The sequence below is a fragment of the Marmota marmota genome, unplaced genomic scaffold (genome assembly GCF_001458135.2).
Source record: "Marmota marmota marmota unplaced genomic scaffold, marMar, whole genome shotgun sequence".
Lineage (NCBI taxonomy): Eukaryota > Metazoa > Chordata > Mammalia > Rodentia > Sciuridae > Marmota > Marmota marmota.
In genome coordinates, this window is record NW_025999900.1 from 36,241,832 (window position 1) to 36,249,002 (window position 7,171).

Genomic DNA, 7,171 nt, shown 5'->3' on the forward strand with positions numbered 1-7,171 from the left:
GATGAAGGAACTGGCCAGCTGACCTACCAGACTTACACTCTTATCCCCAGAAATAATAAAGCCATTTTAAAGTATAAGGTTATTAATGCCCATACCCCCAACTTTCTCTAGCAGAGGTGGCCAGGCAATGAGGGACTCTAATTCAGCATATCCACTCACTTAACAAGTTTGGCCAATTTGGGTGAAAGCTGAAAGCAGCAAAGGGTACAAGACTTATATATTAAAAACTATCTCACAGTTGGTGGTTTCTAAAATTGAAACACCAGATACAAAAGACTTTATTTTGAAAATTTCAGCAATTTGAACATCTGAATGACAACTAGTATTTAGTGTCTCTTTTTTATTTATTTATTTTATTTATATATGACAGCAGAATGCATTACAATTTTTATTGCACATATAGAGCACAATTTTTCACGTCTCTGGTTGTATACACAGTATATTCACAATAATTCATGTCTTCATACATGTACTTAGGATAATAATGATCATCACGTTCCACCATCATTTCTAACCCCATTCCCCCTCCCTTTCCCTCCAATCCCTCTGCCCTATCTAGAGTACGTCTATTCCTCCCATGCTCCCTCTCCCTATCCCACTATAAATCAGCCTACTTATATCAAAGAAAACATTTGGCGTTTGATTATTTGGGATTGGCTAACTTCACTTAGCATAATCTTCTCTATCTATTTATCTGCAAATGCCAGGATTTTATTCTCTTTATTCCTGAGTAATATTCCATTGTGTATATATGGCATTTTTATCTCTTTTTAAAGAATATTTTTAGTTGTAGATGTACTCAACATCTTTTATTTATTTATTTATTTTTATGTGGCACCGAGGATTGAACCCAGTGCCTCACATGTGCCAGGCAAGCACTCTGCCACTGAGCTACAACCCCAGTCCCTACTTTGTGTCTCTAATATACCACTCTCTCTGCTTCCTGATCACCATATGAGCTGCTTCCCTCTACCACAGTCTTCTGACATGCTGTTCTGCCTTACCTTGATCCTCAAGGAATGGACCCGGCCTTCTATGGACTAAGACCTCTGAAACTGTGAGCCCTCAAATAAACTTTCCCTCCTCTACAATTGTACATGTTGGGTTCATAAGTCACAGTGGTGAAAAAGCTGACTAAAACACTTAAAAAAGTCTAAGCCTTAGTTTTAAATAATAGTCCCGTATATTTATTTAGATCTTTTCTATTAACAAATGCTTTAAGTTAAATTTTTTCAACTCTTCAAGAATAATAAGACCAGCTATAGATACCCTATTAAATGAATGATGAAAGGAAAAAAGTAGAATACAGAAACTAGAAAGTCTTTAAGCAAATGAATGCCACCCATGTTCCAGCAAATTTCCATTTTAATAGCATATCTTGTTGGTGTTCAGCCTAAATTCTCTGTCCCAGGCTAGTGTAAACAATAACCAGATGCTATGAGTGTTGACTGCTCTTGGCTCGCTTATCCATAGAATTGTCACTGAGAGTCACCATTTCCCAATAGTATATACCTCTATTCCAAGAAAAACAACTGCCAATGACTTCAGTACTTTATTTTTGTGAACATTATGTCAGTAGTCTGGCCCCCTTACCTCAAGGTGGAAGGGACCAGAACTTCAGTACAATTCGTGTCCCAGAGCTCCCAAAAGGATCAGGCCAAATCAAGATTACAGTTGAACAACATTCATGCTTGAACAGTCTCCATCTTAACCTGCTTTCCTCAGCAAATTATGAGCAAAAAAATTTCAATTCAAACTCTCCTTTTAGGAACTCAACCTATGATAACATCCTATTTCATTTAATTCAGAAAAACAATTCTGAAATAAATATAATAATACAGCATAAAATCAAGTTACCAATTAGTAACATAATAGATGTTCAAGACAGCCCTACCCAGGCTCTGTCCTCAGTGCCATGCTGTCAGAGGCATGTAAAATGTGGAGCTAAGATTGAAGCATCTTGATTGTAGCACAACTTTCTTCCTGTTATGGTTTAGGTGTGTGAGGTGTCCTCCAAAAGCTCCTGTATTATTGCAGGAATATTCCGAGATTAAATATTAGATTATAAGAGTTATGACTGAAGCCAGAATTAGGCAGGCAGTCAGTATAGATAGGTAAATAGAGTCTAACTGAATCAAGGAGGCTAATTTGAGTGAGTCCAGGAGGCTGGAGACTGCTGCCTGGGGGATTTTAAATTCCTTCAGAGCACTTCCTCCACCCTTATCAAGATAATCTGCCCCTTATCTAAACTTTTGTTAAGGTAACATTAGGAAATGTCCCTCCCTACAGGAAGTTACCAGTTGTTAATTAATGTGTCTTGGGCTGCTCCTTCTGGCCCTTTCCCTGTCCATCTGCTTCTCACCAAGCATCAGATGGGCCTGTCTTTTGACTATTCCACTGAGCATCTCCAGGGCCTAGTCACATACACAGGAAGGAGAGAGAAAATGGTAAGAGAGCAGGAGAACAAAGGAAGCCGAAGAGAAAAAAAAAAAAAAAAGAAAGGCAGCACATTCTTACTTCTTGGGATTCCAGCTATGCCCCCCTTCTCCCTCCCGGAAGAAGTCTATATTACCCCTTTTTAAATAAACCCTGCTTTATATGCTTCCTTTGGCGTGCTTCTCTAATGTTCAAACTTCAACATGTGAGGGAGCAGAACTTGTCATTGATGACTGGCGGTATCATGACCTAACCATTCCATCCTACTTTGAAAGGATTACTGTACTGGGTGGTAACTCTGATCCACTGAAGCATGGCTAGAGAAGTTGAATAAGTAATTGGGGGTGTGTCCTTGGGCTTCTATCTTGTTCTCCTGGCTCCTCCCTTTCTCCCTATACCCTCCTTCCTTATAGCTATGAGCAGAGCAGCACTCTTTCACCTGCTCTTCCATCATGAGGTTCTGCCTCATATTGGGCCAAAGAGTAATGGGGTAATGGAGTTAGCTAATCATAAATGGATCCTCTGATACTGTGAGCCCAATAAACTTTTCCTCTGTTAAGTTGTTCTTGTTAGGTATTTTGGTCACAGTGGCAAAAAACAAAAACAAACAACTACAACAACAACAATAACAACAAAAAACCTGCCTAAAACACTGCTCCTCCTCACTACCTTCCAAATCATTCTTCCATATCTGAAACACCTGTTCAATTTGCAATTCTTCAGATGGATATTTCAAACCAAATTCTGATTGGGTTGCATCCATTTAGCCAATGACTATGTGAACAAAATTAAACAAAAATCTTTATTCCCCATTCCCAGGTTTCTCTGACTTGCTAGACAATGTTGCCAGTGACAGGACTAATAACTATAACTTCAGTCTTACTATAAGTACGATTTTCAATTTTTTTCTGTATTTCACCTTAATATCTATTACAAAGATTTAGTTTCATCAGATCACAAATATTTTTACTGGATCTGTTTTAAGCAGCAAACAAAATCCAGAGAGCCCAGGAGACAGAGGAGGGTGACATTCATATGATCTTCAGTGTTTCCAAATCTCCTCACCAACATTTGCTGAAACACTCAATACCTTGTCAAACTTTGACAACTGACTCATGCAGGACTTCACTCTTAAGAATGAAGCCTCTTGTGTCTGGGACTCTTTTAGGCCCTTTCTCAGGGATCCATTTCCACATATTAGGAGTCATTGTGTGCTCCCAGCCCCCGTGCTGTGGGGCTCTCCTTGACTATGACTGCTGCCTCCCACCTCCCTGCACCTCTCCCCAGTGCACAGGCATCAAGGCTCAGGCCAGAGATTATGAGTTACACTTGGCCTTTTCTCAGGAAGAGCAACATGCACTCTCATATCTGATCTCTGCAGCCACCTGAGCTTCTTGTTTCACCAGTCTTACCCTCTCACTCTAGTCCTTCCTCCTACCCACCCAATGTCCAGTAGTGAGGTTGCGGCTGAGAGTGGAGATGAGATGGGAGTTTATAAATAGAATAATTTGGGTTTATAAATTTTCCCAAAGTGAATTTTTTCATGACTCCTTCTCTTCCTTTGCCTTTTAGGATTACACTCCGAATCCAATGTTTATTACTCTTAATTCCCATCACATTTAGAGCACAAAAGACTCTCTGCTCTGTGGTGTTTGCTCTATCTCTGGCCTCCTGGGCCAGTAGGTTTCTGTGCAGCTGCAGGTGTCTGGGGAGCACTGTGTGCTCACTGCACAGAGGTAGGTGGCTGAATCACTGAGCTGGGAGCCTCTGATGTGCAGGAAAAGTTGCCGCTTGTCTGTATCAAGCTGCGCTGTGAATCTTCCTTCACCTTTTTCGCCATTGGAGAATATGGATATCAAAAACTTGGGACCTTTCCCAGGATATTGTCTGTACAAGAATAAATACTGAGAAAGACTGTTACTGTAAGTGCAGTTGAGAGAGGCCACTGATCCTTCTGGAACACTGAGGGCTGCAGGACTCTGCTCCACTGCCTTCTGTTGGCTGTGCACCCCTGTGCAAAAAAACAATGGTCCAGGAAGGGTGGTTGGGTAGTGGACACTGTACAAGGATTTAAATTACTCCTAGTTAGAAAGTAAAACCATTCATGTTTGTACCCATGGACCTACAGTAGTTAATAACTTCAAATATTGTCCTTCATGCTCCCACAGAAATGCCCAAACTTACAGCTCAGCTGAAGCCACAGGATCAGTAGTAAAACACTCAAGGATTTCATCATTCTTTTCTCCCCTGATTCACTGAGGAGTCAGATGTTAAACCCTAAAGTGAGAGGGAAAAAGTCTCATTTAGAAGTTTCTAATTCTTCTGTTTTAGAAAACATAAAAAGAAACTATTCTTCCAATTAGAAAATAGAGGTGTTTTTACCATCCCTGCAACACCAACAAGCCCTTCCCCCTCCCATCCCCCTACCCTTTTACCCCGCCCCAATACACACAGAGAAGCACCTGACAGCTTTCCTAAAGGTCCTTGAGAAGAAGACACTGCCATCTTGTGGACTCATGATAGTCACCCTTCTTAACTGTAAACTATTAACACTAAAATCCTGTCACCTGAGTTATATTAAACATTTAAGAAACATTTGTTCCAAGTCAGTTGGGGGGGCATGTATATGAGTATGTATTTTATGTCCAAAGACCATCTTTTCTGATTAAGAGCAATTATTTCAAATGCCTATTTTCCTGTGCTGAAAATTATTCATAACAGTTCTATTATAGTAATCTGTGTGAGGGTCTTGCAATTCAAGCAGCATTTCATATTATCCAATTCAAATTGAGGCATCCCCATACCACTCCCCCATTTCTAATTTTTAAAGTTACTTATAATTCACCAGAATTGTTTAAAAAAAAAGAATGGTTTAAAATCTGGTTTAATAAGCATGGTTTCAGCTCTCAGGCTGGGCAATGTTTTCTAACAAGGTCAGAAACTAGAAAGGCTTGGAAGATTTTATCCATTTAACATCAATGACACACATTCGTCCAAACAGTTCTCACTTGGGTTTATGCAGGAGGGGTGGGACTGCCTTCAACACCTAGGCTCTAAGTAAAACCCAACGTTGCCAGTTTGTTTGTCTAATTTCTCCTGAATGATATCTAGGGGTTGATCTTTGAAAGTTCTGGACCAGATCTCTCTCCCCCTTTTGCAGCTGCATCCAACTAACCACCCAGCCAGATCTATCAGAGGGTAACTAAGCCATAAGCCCAGCTGGGTCTACAGAGAGACAAGCACATACAGCTCACATTCCTCCCTTGTCCTGCAGCCTGCTTCATGTGGTTACTAAAGCTGGTGGCTAAAAGGCAGCAAGCAGCAGGCCCTTCTCTACTCAAGAGCCACGTAACCAGCATCCACCAACCATGGCCTGTCAGACCCTTCACATTACCACCAGCTGCATAGGAATCATAACAAGAGGGAAGAAGCCAGTATCAAGGTCTTTTTCTCCAAGAGTATGTTACACTTGATGAAAATAGCAATAGCACTGCTTAGTAAAGATGAAACCAAAGTAGGAATGATAGAAGCACAAGATGGCAATTACCTCAGCCTTGAAAGTGTTGAAAATGAAACATAAGGCCTAAAAATCAGATGTGGGCCCAAGGCACAGTCTTCTAAAAAATGCACCCCTTTTTAAAGATCTGTGTCAAATAATATAAAATGGGTTAATACGTCTAATGTGGTGGTAAATCCAAGGGTCACATCAGTGCTGGCAACATGACAGAATTCATCTAGCATCAATTTTATCCTGAAAAAGCCTCTGTGCTTAATGATGTTTAAAAGAAATGTGAAAATACTTTGGGTGCCTGAAGGACGGTGTTATGGCAATCAGTCAAAAAGGAAAACCACAGTTCTTTCCCTCATTTGTGTTAAGCAGTCTTTATTTTATACAGTAGTAAATTGTGTAGATATGTTTTGCGATCCACAAGATAGTGAAAAGCTATTTCCCCTCCACAGGCAATGCATAAATTAAGATAAATGTTACTAATTTGGGTTCCATTTGAAATATGTAAGTTGCACTAAGACATCTTGAGATATTATCACATGTACCAACATTAAATTATATAGGAATAAAAAAATGCTGGCTTTCTATTTATTTATGTAATTACCTTTACCATGTTCATGATTTCTGTATGGTTCCAAGCTACTTCCATGTACCATTTAATTTCAGCCTTGGAAGACTATCCTTAGAATTTCTTGTAAGCAAATAAAAACATCTCAAGTCTTGGGTATTTTGAAATATCTCAATTTCTCCCTTATTTTGAAAAATAGTTTTGTCAGATGTATAACCAATGGTTGACATTATTTTTTCTTTCAGCTATCTTCTTAGGTTGACTCTGGTTTACATGATAGTTCACATGACATTGACTGTCAATTTTGTTAAGAATCCCTGCATGCGAGTAGTCACTTCTCTCTTGTGACTTTCAAGATTTTCAATCTGTTCTTGTTTTCAACAGTTTGATTATAATATGTCTCGATGGGGATTTCTTTGCAATTATCCTCTCAGCACATGTTGAACTTATTGGATGTGTAAATTCATGTATTCCATCAAAATTGTGGAGTTTTTGTCTTTATTTCTTCATTTTTTCTTCCTTTCCCTTAACTTTCCTCTACCCATCTCAGATTCCTATTATACTTACGCCTATACAATATGGAAATTTCCCCACGTGTCTTAGGCTATTTTTTGCACTTTAATTTTTCTGTTCCTTAAATAATATAATTTCAATTGATC